This window comes from Trichechus manatus, unplaced genomic scaffold, assembly GCF_000243295.1.
Source record: "Trichechus manatus latirostris isolate Lorelei unplaced genomic scaffold, TriManLat1.0 scaffold00080, whole genome shotgun sequence".
NCBI classification, from domain to species: domain Eukaryota; kingdom Metazoa; phylum Chordata; class Mammalia; order Sirenia; family Trichechidae; genus Trichechus; species Trichechus manatus.
In genome coordinates, this window is record NW_004444016.1 from 4,211,816 (window position 1) to 4,222,728 (window position 10,913).

At 40.8% G+C, this 10,913-nt stretch overlaps 1 protein-coding gene across 1 annotated transcript in view; it reads left to right on the forward strand.

Moving 5' to 3' along the window:
- The window catches only part of NATD1 (N-acetyltransferase domain containing 1), a 36,328-nt gene extending 25,679 nt beyond the window's left edge, over positions 1-10,649 (forward strand). The window contains exon 5 of the mRNA XM_023735563.1: positions 10,593-10,649. The gene's annotated coding sequence lies outside the window, so the exon portion shown is untranslated. The remainder of the gene's footprint in view (positions 1-10,592) is intronic.
- Positions 10,650-10,913: the final 264 nt, after the last annotated feature.

Consider the following 10,913-nt stretch of genomic DNA (forward strand, 5'->3'; position numbering starts at 1 on the left):
CCCTTAGCACTCTGTTTTGTTTGTGTGTATGTTTTTGGCTCCTGTTCTTCTCTCCTCTCTCTCATCTTTCCCATACCCATCTTAGCTCCATACATCACAATTTACCCCCTCCTTCCTGCCTACCTGCACTGTGCACTGAATATCACACTCCCAAGCAGCACAGGCATGGCCTACTGGAACCTGCCCTGCAGTGATTCCTGGTCTGAACTGTCAGCCCTGGTATGTGCCACAAGCAACCCATCCTAGCAACCCCCTTCAGCTGGACCTACCCTGCTATACTAGAGTGACTGACCCTGCCCATTGGAGAAGGAGGTGAAAAGTATCGTGCCCACAGATGAGCAAGCAACAAAGAATGCACAGCCTGTCTGCTCAGACATAACCAAATAAAAAAGGAAAAAACAAATCTACGATCAATAAATGAGGAAAATAACCACAGAACACCCCGAAGACAACAAAATATCAAAACATTTACAAAAACAGGAGAGGATCGTTCCAGTAGGCGTCCAAAATAAAACACCAGATGACTTTCCAGTAGAAGAAAAGGCACTAGACGTAACTGATAGGGGATTCAAATCTCTACTATTCAGAATTATCCAAGAGTTGAAGCAAAAAGACAAAAATGAGGAAAAAATAGACAAATTCATGGAAAAGGCAGACAAATTCATGGAAAATACAGACAAAACAATGGAAGAATTCAAGAAAATAATATGAAAACAAAATGGTAAAATAAATTCACAACTCGAAAACATACAAAAACAACAATTAGTAATCCAAAAGATAAACAAAATTTCAGAAATGGACAGTGTCATAGAAGAGCTGAGGAGCAGGTTTGAAAAGATGGAAGATAGGATCAGTGAAATTGAAGACAAACACTTGGCTACAACCCTGTTTGAGGAAAAATCAGAAAAAAGAACAAAGAAAAATGAAGAGACCACGAGAATTATGTGGGATACAATCAAAAGCAAAAATTTGCAAGTGATCGGAGTTCCGGAACAGGGAGAAAACAGAAAACACAGAGAGGATCATTGAAGAACTGCTGACAGAAAATTTCCCTCATATCATGAAAAATGAAAGGCTGACCATCCAAGAAGCCCAATGAAACCCATATAGGATAGACCCCAAAAGAAAATCACCAAAGCATATCATAATCACACTCGCTAAAACCAAAGACAAGGAAAGAATCCTGAGAGCAGCTCGAAAAAACAAAAAGTCACATACAAAGGGGAAACGATAAGAATAAGCTCTGATTACTCGAGACAAATCACGCAGGAAAGAAGGTAATGGGATGACATATAAAACTTTGAAAGAAAAGAATTGATAACCAAGAATAGTATATCCTGCAAAACTCTCATTCAAATATGATGGTGAAATTTGGTCATTTCCAGATAAACAGAAATTAAGGGACTATGTAAAAACCAAACCAAACGTGCAAGACTTTTTAAAGGGAGTCCTTCAATCTGAGAACAAGCAACATGAGACCACAAGCTGAATATAGGACACAGGATTGTACTAGCCAGATACCAACCTAGGAAATGAAGTCTTAAGGACTATGCAAAACCAGAAGAATTACAACAGGGAACCAGAGACGTTAATCTGTAAATGACAACAACATCAGAACAATAAAAGAGGGAATAAACGGTGTAGGTATAGAACCTTCCAGTGGAGAGGAAGGCAAGCTGATACCAAGTAATAATAGACTGGTTCTAATCTAGGAAGATAAGGGTAAATTTCAAGGTAACCACAAAGAAAGTTAACAAACCTACTCATCAAAATAAAGAAGAAAAACAAAGTTCCAATAAAAACAAAACGTATGAAAACAAAAGAAATGAAAAAAAATCCACAAACAAAAGGAACTCAGCACAGGAGAGTAAGAGGAAGAAAGAAAATGTCAGCACCACCAAAAATAAAAAAACACTACAAAATGCAATCCCACTCCTAGGAATATATCCAAGGAAATAAGAGCTGTCACACAAATCAACATATGTACACCCATATTCATTGCAGCACTGTTCACAGTAGCAAAAACATAAAAACCTAGATGCCCATCAACAGATGAATGGATAAACTATGGTACATACACACTGGAGTATTATGCAAAGACAACAATGATGAATCTGTGAAGCATCTCATAACGTGGATGAAACTGGAGGACATTATGCTGAGTGGAATAAGTCAATCACAAAACGACAAATATTGTATGAGACCTCTACTGTAAAAACTCATGTAAAAGTTTACACACAAAAAGAAACGATCTTTGTTGCTTACGAGGGATGGGAGGAGTGTGTGTGTGGGGGAACTAAATAGACAACAGATAAGTGGTAACTTTGGTGAAGGGTAAGACAGTACACAATACTGGGGAAGCCAGCACAGCTTGTACAAGGAAATGTCATGGAAGCTCCATAGACACTTCCAAAGTCCCTGAGGGATTGAATTTCTGGGCAGATGGCTGTGGGGGCCATGCTCAGAGAACATCTATCTCAATTGGCATAACACAGTTTATAAAGGCAATGTTATATATTCTACTTTGGTGAGTAGCATCTGGGGTCTTAAAAGCCTGTCAGCAGCCATCTAAGATACTCCACTGGTCTCACCCCTCAGGAGCAAGGGAGAATGAAGAGAACAGGATAGAAGGAAAAGATTAGTCCAAAGGAGTAATGGACCACAGCTACCATGGCCTCCACCAGACTAAGTCCAGTACAGCTAGGTGGTGCCCAGCTACCACTGCTGACTGACTGGGATCACAATAGAGGGTCCTGGACAGAGCTGGAAAAGGACGTAGAACAAAATTCTAACACACACACACAAAAAGACCAGATTTACTGGCCTGACAGACTGGAGAAAGCCTGGGAGTATGGCCCCCGGACACCCTTTTAGCTCAGTGGTGAAGTCACTCCCAACGTTCACCATTCAGCCAGGGATTCGACAGCCTCATAGAACAAAATGGGACTAATGAGGCACAGCAGTCCAGGGACAAGGACTAGAAGGCAGGAGGGAACAGGAAAGCTGGTGGTAGGGAACCCAATGTTGAGAAGCGACAGTGTTGACATGTCATGGGGTTGTTAACCATTGTCATAGGACAATATGTGTACTAACTGTTTAATGAGAAACTATTCTGCAAACCTTCATCTAAGGTACAAGAAAAATTATGTGAGATCGAATTAACAGCAACTCAAAAGGTTTGATGGAAAACCTAGGGGGCAGGGAGTTGAAGATAATGGTGATGGAATAATTTTGAAAAGGATAGAATAGCAGCACAACTGGAAGAATGTGATTGATGTCACTGAATTGTACACGTAGAAACTTTTGAAATGGTTTAACTTTGGCTATGTGTATTTCCACCAAAAAAAAGGCCCTCCAGGGTCACGAAGGGAGAGTGTTGACATGTCGTGGGGTTTTTAACCAATGTCATAAAACTGTGTACTACTGTTTCATGAGAAACTATTCTGTAAAGCTTCATCTAAAGTACAATAAAAACAATGAATAAATAAATAAATAAAATAGAAAGTTCTATACCTACACCATTTATTTTTTCTTTTGTTTTTCTGACATTGTTGTCATTTGCAGATTAACCTTTATGGTTCCCTGTTGTAAATATGTTTGTTTTGGATAGTCCTTGAGAGTTCATTTCCTAGGTTGGAATCTGGCTGGTGCGATCTTATGTCCTAGATTCAGGCTGTCATCTGATGTTGTTGGTTCTCAACAATTATTAAACGACTCTCTTTAATAATTCTGGTAAATTTGGTTTGGTTTTTACATAGTCCTTTAATTTCTGTTTATCTGGGACTGTCCTAATTTCACTGTCATATTTGAACAAGAGTTTTGCAGGATATATTATTCTTGGTTGTAAATTTTTTTCTTTAAAAGTTTTATATGTCATCCCATTGCCTTCTTTCCTGCATGATTTGTGCCGAGTAATCAGAACTTATTCTTATCGTTTCCCCTTTGTATGTGACTTTTTGTTTTTTCGAGCTGCTCTCAGGATTCTTTCCTTGTCTTTGGTTTTAGCGAGTGTGATTATGATATGCTTTGGTGATTTTCTTTTGGGGTCTATCCTGTATGGCTTTCATTGAGCTTCTTGGATGGTCAGCCTTTCATCTTTCATGATGTTAGGGAAGTTTTCTGTCAGCAGTTCTTCAATGATCCTCTCTGTGTTTTCTGTTTTCTCCCCCTGTTCTGGAACTCTGATCACTTGCAAACTTTTGCTTTTGATTGTATCCCACATAATTCTCAGAGTTTCTTCATTTTTCTTTGTTCTTTTTTTCTGATTTTTCCTCAGCGTTGTAGCCAAGTGTTTGTCTTCAGTTTCGCTCATCCCGCCTTCCATTGTTTCAAACCTGTTCCTCAGCCCTTCTATAACACTGTCCATTTCTGAAATCTTGTTGTTTATCTTTTGGATTTCTAGTTATTGTGTTTGTATGATTTCTAGTTGTGAATTTATTTTGGCATTTTTTTCCTGTGTTATTTTCCTGAATTATTCCATTTTTTTGTCTGTGTTTTCCATGAATTTGTCTATTTTTTCCTCGTTTTTGTCTCCTTTTTTTGCTTAAACTCTTGGATAGCTCTGAATATTAGAGATATGAATTTCCTATCAGGTAGTTCTAGTGCCTTCTACTTAAAAGTCATCTGGTGTTTTATTTTGGACGCCTACTGGAACCATCCTATCCTTTTTTTAAAATATGTTTTGATATTATTGGCTGTCTTCAGGACATTCAATAGTTATTTTCTTCATTTATTGATTGTAGATTTATTTGTTTCATCCTGCTTTTTTGTTTCATTTGATTATGCCTGAGCAGGTGGGCTGTGCATTCTTTTTTGTTTGCCCATCTGTGGACATGATGTTTTTCTCCTCCTTGTCCAATGGTTAGGGCCAGTTGCTCAGCTATGGTGCAGCAGTGTACATCCAGCTAAAGGGGAGGGACTAGGATGGGTTGTTTGTGGCACACACTGGGGCCAACAGGGTGAGCCAGTGGTCACCACAGGGCAGGTTCTGGTAGGCTGTGCCTAAGCTGCTTGGGAGTGCAGTGTTCAGCACACAGTGCAGATAGGCAGGAGGGATGGGGAGGGGGAGTTTGTGATGTGTGAAGCTTGGTTCGATATGGGAAAGAAGAGAGAAAGGAGAGAAAAACGGGCCAAAAAAAAAAAAGTGCTGAGGGAGACTGCCGTTGGAATGGAGAGACAAGAAACCGATAAATGAAAAAGAACAAAATGGAAAAGAAAAAATAAAAATAAATAAATAAAAGTTATTTTAAAAAATACCCCCAGGGATCCCACCAGCGTGGCTGCGTACACCAGAGAAGTGGCTCCCAAGCCGCGCAGTACAGCCTGGCTAGAAGGGGTGGAGATGATACACAGCACCAGGTATTCAGGATACAGGAAAAGAAGGTAAGTAGAAAGAGGCGAGAAACCAATAAATGAAGAAAAATAAAAAGGAAAAAAGAAAGAGAAAACAAAAAGTGCCCAGGGATCCCACCAGCATGGTGGCGTGGACTGGGGAAGTAGTCCCCCAGCTGAACAGTGCTTCACAGTCTATCAAGAAGAAGCAAAGATGGCACACACAGTCAGGTGTTGGAGAGAAAGGAGGGGGAGGAGGTGAGAGGCCGGGAAGAAACCAAAAGAGGCTGAAAAAAGCAATACCAGCAGGAAAGAAATGGCACGGAAGAAACCAGCCAGTGTGGGCAGGGTGAATTCGCATGGCACAGAACCAGTGCCTGTTGTGCTGCAGTCACAGCCCACTGGGAAGTGGCAGATTGGCCTGCCAGGAAACAGCGAAGGCCAAGCAGGGGGAGGTAGGGTGGGGGACAGGAAAGCGTGTATCGCTGGTTACTGGGTTCTCTGGCCTGCTGAAAGCTCCGTGAATCTGCTTTCCCATATTCCCTGTTTGCTGATCTCTGACAGGAGTCCAAGATAGTGGATCCATGCTGCGTTAGCTGATAGGGGACCTCCACTCATAACCCTCCTCGATCTCTGTTCTCTGTCAATTTCTTATTCCATTCAGTGCTTGACTGAGTTCTTTCTCTCTTCATTTGACACTTAGGGTTCCAGGATTGACGTTTATCTCTGTTTTACTTAGTTTTTCAGCTCTTTGCTGTGGAGGGACATTGTGGTGCTTCTGTCTGTAGCGCCATGTTGGTTCTGCCTCCCGGTAGCTTGTCTTTTCACTTTTTTGGTAAAGTCTTTTGATGAACAAAAGTTTTTAATTGTTATGAGGTTCCATTTATTTGTCTTTTGCTGTTTGTACTTTTGCTGGTATATTAGGTAGTCCGTTGTCGAAAGCTAGTTCTGACAGCGTTGCTCTGCTTGTTCTTCTAAGAATTTCATGGGTTTAGTTTGCACATTTAGGTCCTTAATCCATTTTGAATATGTTTTTGTGTATGGTATGAAGTATGGATCCTGTTTCATTTTTCTGCGTGTGGAAATCCAATTTTCCTAGCACCATTTATTGAAGAGACTTCATTCTCCATCAAATGGACTTAGCACCCTTATCAAAAACTCTCAATTCTATTCCATTGGTCTGTATGTCTATTTTTAGACGAGTACCAGGCTGTTTTGATTACTGTAGTGGTATTAAAACAAAACCCACTGCTTTCACGTTGATTCTGACTCATAGCAGCCCCATAGGGCTTCCAAGGCTATGAATCTTTACCAAAGCAGACGGCCACATCTTTCTCCCACAGATCCTTTGGTGGTTTCAAACTGCCAACCGTTTAGTTAGCAGTTGTATAGTATGCTTTAAAATCAAGAAGTGTGAGTCCTCCTACTTGTTTTTCTCTTTCAACATTGCTTTTAGTTATTCGGGCATCTTGCCAGTTCATATGAAGTTGAGGATTGGTTTTTCTATTTCTGTAAAGAAGGCTATTAGAATTTTGATGAAGATTGTGTTGAATCTATAGATCGCATTGGGTAGTATTGACATCTTAAATATTAAGTTTTCCAGTCCATGAATGTGGAACATCTTTCCATTTAGTTAAGTCTTCTTTAATCTCTTTCAGCAGTGTTTTATAGTTTTCATTGTATACGTCCTTCATGTCCCTGGTTAGATTTATTCCTAGATATATTATTCTCTTAGATACTACTGTAAATGGAATTGTTTTCCTAATTTCCCTTTCAGATTTCTCATTGCTGGTGTATAGAAACCCAACTAATGTTTGTTTGTTGACCTTGTGCTCTGCAACTTTGCTACATTCCTCTATTAGTTTTCTTGTGGACTCTTTGGGATTTTCTATGTAGAGGATCATATTATCCTCAAATAGAGATAATTTTACTTCTTCTTTTCCAATATTGATACTTTTTATTAATTTTTCTTGTGTTATTGCTCTGGCTAGGACTTCTAATACAATATTGAATAGAATTGGTCATAGCGGACACCTTTGTCATGTTCCTGATTTCAAAGGGGAAAGCTGTCAGTCTTTCTTCATTAAGTATAATGTTGGCTGTTGACTTTTCATATATGCCCTGAATTATATTGTGGTAATTCTATTCTATTCCAATCTTCTTTAGGGTTTTCATCAAGAAAGGGTGTTGGATTTTATCAAATGCCTCTTCTGTATCCATACAGATGATCATGTGGTTCTTTTCCTTTGTTCTGTTGATGTGGTATATTACACTGATTGATTTTCTAATGTTGAACCATCCCTGCATTTTTGGAATAAATACCACTTGGTATTGGTGTATGTTCGCTAGTGTTTTGCTGAGGATTTTTGCATCTGTATTCATAAGAAGGATAGAGAAATTTATTTTAAGGAATTGGCTCATGCAGTTGTGGGGGCTAGTAAATCCAAAATCCATAGGCTGGACAGCAGGCTGGAAACTCCAACAGTCTTGCATTTGAAATGCGTAGGTCAGCAGATTGGACACTCTGACAGGGTATCTGTTACAGTCTTGAGGCAGAATTGGATAAGGCCCACCCACACTGTGGAAGGTCATCTACTTAAAGTCAACTGATTTAAATGCTAATTTCATATAAATATTTCATAGCAACATCTAGACTAGTGTTTGATCAAACAACTGGGCCTCATAACCTAGCCACATTGGCATAAAATTAACCATCAGAGCTACAAAAACTGTTGGAAGGATGAGAGGAAAAAGAGAAGGTGAGATTACCCAAATAATACTAACTACAATAAGCTGCTGTTACACTTACACTGAAGGAGCAAAAAGTGATGCCCAAAGCTGGAGCTGCTGAGGCTGCTGCTGTTGGAACTGTGCTGCCTCAGCAAAAACTCAGAAACTCTCTTCCTACTGCCTTCTAATCTCCTGCCAGTGCCTCCCATTTGGACAAACTCACTGGAAGCCCACTGGACAGGGCCCCTGGGAAATGTTGCTTGCAGGCTTCTAGCCCCTCTGTAGTACAGAGGAGGGGGGGGAAAGGAGAGGGATGGAGCTGGCATCCAACAGACAAATAGGTGGATAAATGGGGTTTCTGGCCTTCCAGGGGGGTGGAAGATGACATGCTGCCAATCCATCTAGACTGAAGTCTAACAAAGCATAATAGAGAATCAGAAGCCCCAAAGCCAAGTGAGCTCAGAATGCCCAATTGAAGGGCCAGCTCATGCTTGGAGGCACTCCATGATTCCTAAGGTAGGCACATCACAGACTGGGTGCTGTAAAAAGTAAAAGGTTCCTTGTCTTGGGAAGAACTTGTTTAGGGCCAGTTGAGGCTGTTAAGCATGGAGCAGGGTTGGAGAACTGGCTGGGAGGTATTCAAGAATTTTCTGAATTGGGGGAAGGGTGGAACACATGAGGTCAAAGATAGGACCCCTTGGAGAGGTTTTTCCTGATTCAGGAGGAAATGGTGCTGAAATCACACGTTGGATGTGGAAAGATGTCCAACCTGGGGCAGGGAGTGAAGAAACGTGGTTACTCTGGAACCTAGAAAAAGAGTTAGGGGGTAAGGATGTATTGGTGCTTTTATCTGCTAAGACAAAAAGTCCAACAAGGTGCTGGGCACTAGGCCAGAAGACCAGGCCATCTCCTTTAGTCTTCCCTATATCCCTGTGAGGAGAGAACCACAGTAATGTAACAGGTGAGGAAAATGATGAGTAGGCATTCACAAATTGCACACCCATTACGTGTTCAGTGAGCATCCAGGATGACCAAGGCAGACGAGGACCCACAAGTCTTCAGGGGACCCACAGCCTAGGGGGCACAAGGAAGAACACATGCAGCAACAAAGCTGGGATGAGGCTGCTGTGAACACAACTCAGGCACCCAGCCCCAAATCACAGGGTCCCAGAAGTCTTTCTTGCAGAAGGGACATCTTGGCTGGAACCTGAAGGATGAGTGAGATTTGTGAAGAGGTCATTGCCTACCAGGCCTGACATAATCTGGACCTCCATTATCTCTGACCTCATCTCCTATCCTACCCTTCTGCCCCTTCTGTCACTACAGCCCAGCAACACTGGCCTTCTTGCTGTTCTTCACACCCATGAAGACTTCTTTTACCCGAGGGCCTTTGGACATGCTGTTACATCAGCCCCAGATACCAACATGGCTTCTCCCTCATCTTCTTCAGGCCTGTTCTTGTCTTCTCATTGAAGCCTGTTTTCCCAGATCTCCATCTCACCCCCATTTAAACTGATGCCACCTCTACTCTCAATTCCCTTACCCTGCTCTATTTTTTCCAAGCATTTATTTCTTCTTACAAATGTATAGTTTATTTTATCTTGTTTATCATTTGTTGTCATTTCTCCCTGCTAGAATACAGGTTCCACAATGGCAGGAATTGTTTGGTTTTCTGTTTTGTTCACTGTGATGTCCCAAGCATCTAGATCAGTGCCTGACTGTATTTAGTGCTAGAAGGTATTTGTTGGGTGGGTGGATGGATGGATGATGGATGGCAGATGGACACATGGATAATGGATGGTGGATGGATAGACAGATAGATGGACGATGGATGGATGGATGGATGACACAATGAGGGGAAAGAGGAGCCCAGGTAGACTAAACAGCATGAGCAAATGTCTAGAGGTAGACAGCTCATGGCGTCTTATTTTTTTTAATAATTTGTTGTCGTTGAGAATATACACAGCAGAACATATACCAATTCAACAATCTCTACATGTACAATTCAGTGGCATTCATTACATTCTTCAAGTTGTACAACCATTCTCACCTTCCTTTTCCTTCTTGTTCCTCCCCTATTAACATGAACTCACTGCCCCTAAAGTTTCTGACTTTTCAAGTTGCTATTATCAATTTGATCCCATATAGATAGTCCTTTAAAAAAGCAGAATGCTCAGGGTACACATTCTTTACTAATTAAGTTAAACTATCGTTTGGTTTAAAGAAGACTTTAGGGAATAATTTTGATTTAAAGTTGAAAGATTATCCCAGGGCAATAATTTCAGGGGTTCATCCAGACTCCGTGGCTCCAGAAGGTCTGGATTTCCATGAGAATTTGAAATTCTGTCTTGCTTTCCCCTTTTTGATCAGGATTCTTTATAGAATCTTTGATCAAAATATTCTGTAATTATAGCCAGGCACCATCCAGTTCTTCTGGTCTCATGGCAAGGGAGGTAGTTATTCATGGAGGCAATTAGCCACACCTTCCATATCCTCCTCCTATTCCTAACCTTCTTCCCCTGTTGTTCCAGGTGAACAGAGAAAATTGTTGTGCCTTGGATGGCTGCTTGCAAGCTTTTAAGACCCCAGGCCCTATGCAATGAACTAGGAGGTAGAACAGAAGCACTAAACATGTTATTAGGCCATTTAACTGTGATGTCCCATGAAACCATGACCCTAAACCTCCAAACCAAGGAACCAAATCCTATGAGGTGTTTGGCTGTATATAAGCAGTCTCAGCAGCTGCTCTTTTTTTTTGTTGTTGTTGTTTAAATATATATCACACAATATTTGCCAATTCAACTTTTTACAAGTATACAACTTAGAGCAATAACAATAATCAGCTGTGCAAC